This window comes from Jaculus jaculus, chromosome 6 (genome assembly GCF_020740685.1).
Source record: "Jaculus jaculus isolate mJacJac1 chromosome 6, mJacJac1.mat.Y.cur, whole genome shotgun sequence".
Taxonomy (NCBI): domain Eukaryota; kingdom Metazoa; phylum Chordata; class Mammalia; order Rodentia; family Dipodidae; genus Jaculus; species Jaculus jaculus.
The window spans coordinates 112,277,226-112,279,986 of NC_059107.1; positions in this window are offsets into that span (position 1 = coordinate 112,277,226).

The following is a 2,761-nucleotide window of genomic DNA, read 5'->3' on the forward strand; positions in this document are numbered from 1 at the left end:
TGAAAACCAAAATACAAAATTCATAGTGTATAAAACTAGCTAAACAAGATGGACGTGGTGGTGTACGCCTTTAATCCCAGCACTCGAGAGGGAGAGGTAGGAGGATCGCCGTGAGTTCGAGGCCACCCTGAGACTCCATAGTGAATTCCAGGTCAGCCTGGGCTAGAGCGAGACCTTACCTTGAAAAACAACAACAACAACAACAACAAAAAGCTAAGAAGACTTTCCCAACTAGTTAGATTTTTGTTGTTGTTGTTTTTGTTTGTTGTTTTGAGGTAGGGTCTCACTCTAGCTCAGGCTGACCTGGAACTCATTCTGTAGTCCCAGGCTAGCCTCAAACTCATAGTGATGCTCCTATCTCTGCCTCCAGAGGCTAGGATTAATGGTGTGCGCCACAACATCTAGCTGGTTTTTGTTTTTGTCTGAGGTAGGGTTTGACTACCTACATAGTGAATTCCAAGTCAGCCTGGGCTAGAGTGAGACCCTACCTTGAAAAACCAAAACCAAACCAAAACAACAACAACAAAAAATACACTGGGCTGGAGGGTTGGCTTAGCAGTTAAGGTGTTTGCCTACAAAGCCAAAGGACCCAGGTTTGATTCCCTAGGACCCACGTTAGTCAGATGCACAAGGGGTGCTCACATCTGGAGTTCGTTTGCAGTGGCTGGAGGCCCTGGCATGCCCATTCTCTCCTTCTTTCTCTTCCTCTCCTCCCTCTTTCTCTGTCAAATAAATAAATAAATAAAAATAAAATATTTTTAAAAAGACACAATTAGGGGTTGGGGTGATGGCTCAGTTCATAAAGTGCTTGTTACAGAAGGGTAGGAGCCTACATTTAGAATCTTAGCACTCACATAAATTGCAACTATGGTGGTGCATGCTTGTAATACCAGCACTCAGGATGTGGAGACGGGCAGGTGCCCTGGGGTTAGCTGGATGGCTAGCTAAACTAATTGAGTTAGTGAGCTCTAGGTTCAGTGAGAGATCCTGTCTTTTTTTTTTTTTTTTTCTTGTCAAAGCAGGAACTCATAGGAACTTACTTTATTGTTACAAGCAGTTGCCTATATGATGTTGGGGATGAAGGTGAGGATTCTAGGATGGGGGAAAGGTAAGGGCCAATAATAAACTGTGACTAATGAAATGATAATTCCAACTCCTGCACAGAAGTAGCAGGTCAGAAGCCATTAGGCATCTTGCCAAGTCCAAGGCAGATCATCAAACTTTAGCTAGGCTCAGGAAGTTCCACTAGGTCTCACACCCAGGCCTTTCAAGGCCAAACATCTCCCCCTTTTGTTTTTGTAAGAGCATTAGTCACCATGGCCCCTGTCTTAGGTTGTCCCCCTTTGGGGATCTTACCTGTCACTGGGTACCATGTGTTTAGCTCGCTGAGAACTCACTCCATGGCCTGTCTTAGGTTGTCTCAGTCAGTCTGAGATCTTACCCGTCATTGGTCACATGGAGGGCAGAGGAGGTGGCAGTGGGTCATCTGAGGAACTTAATTCCTGAGTTGCCAGCCTGTGGTAATGTATCTCAACCTGATGGAGTTTTATTGCCTCTAGCCACTGGTGAATGAATTGTGTAATTTTGTTAATTACACAAGGCCCAACTGTGAGGATAAGGAGGAGGGGAAGGAGGGGCCTAAGTAGAGGGAGGAGGTAGGATAAGAAGCCATGTAAGCCTGTCCACAGTGGTCCTGGGGGTCCCATCGCCTCCTCTTCAAGTCTTCTTAATTTTGTCCTGGATGATTCCCGATTTATTGGCATAAAAGTAGCATTTTTCCTATAAAAACAAATATATGCCTCCCTTTTTGGCCGTTAGATCCTGTCTTGATAAGTAAGATGGAGAGTGATTGAGGGAGACATCTGAGGTCAACTCCTAGCCTCCACATGCATGTGCAATCATGTGTCTACACACATGTAAATATGCATACACATGCTATGCACGTACACATCAAAATAAAGATACAATCAACAGTGAAAATCAGAAAAAGGAGGTATATTGTCGGACATGGTGGCACACACCTTTAATCCCAGCACACAGGAGGTAGGAGGATTGCAGTGAGTTCAAGGGCAGCCTGAGCCACAGAGTGACTTCTAGGACAGCCTTGACTAGAGTGAAACCCTGCTTAAAAATAAATAAGAGAGCTGGGTGTGGTGGTGCACGCCTTTAATCCCAGCACTTGGGAGGCAGAGGTAGGAGGATTGCCATGAGTTCGAGCCTACCTTGGGACTCCATAGTGAATTCCAGGTCAGCCTGAGCTAGAGTGAAACCCTACCTCAAAAAACCAAAAATAAATAAGAGAAAGCTAGGTTAGCCTGGGCTAGAGTGACACCCTACCTCAATAAAATAAAAAGCGAGGCATGGTGGCACACACCTTTAATCCCAGCACTCGGGAGGCAGAGGTTGGAGGATCACCATGAGTGTGAGGCCACCCTGAGAACATAGTGAATTCCAGGTCAGCCTGGACTAGAGTGAAACCCTACCTCAAAAAAATGAAAAAAATAAATAAAATAAAATAAAATAAAATAAAATAAAATAAAAAGAGCCAGTGGTGGCACATACCTTTAATCCTAGCACTCAGGAGACAGTGGTGGGTGGAGAGCTATGAGTTTGAGGTCAGCCTGAGACTACATAGTGAATTCAGGTCAGACTGGGCTAGAGAGTGATATCTTGAAAAACCAATAAATAAATAAATAAATTAAATAAATATTTATTCAGTGTGGTCACATTGGGAAAAGAACAAAGAGGTTCAGTGGCACCC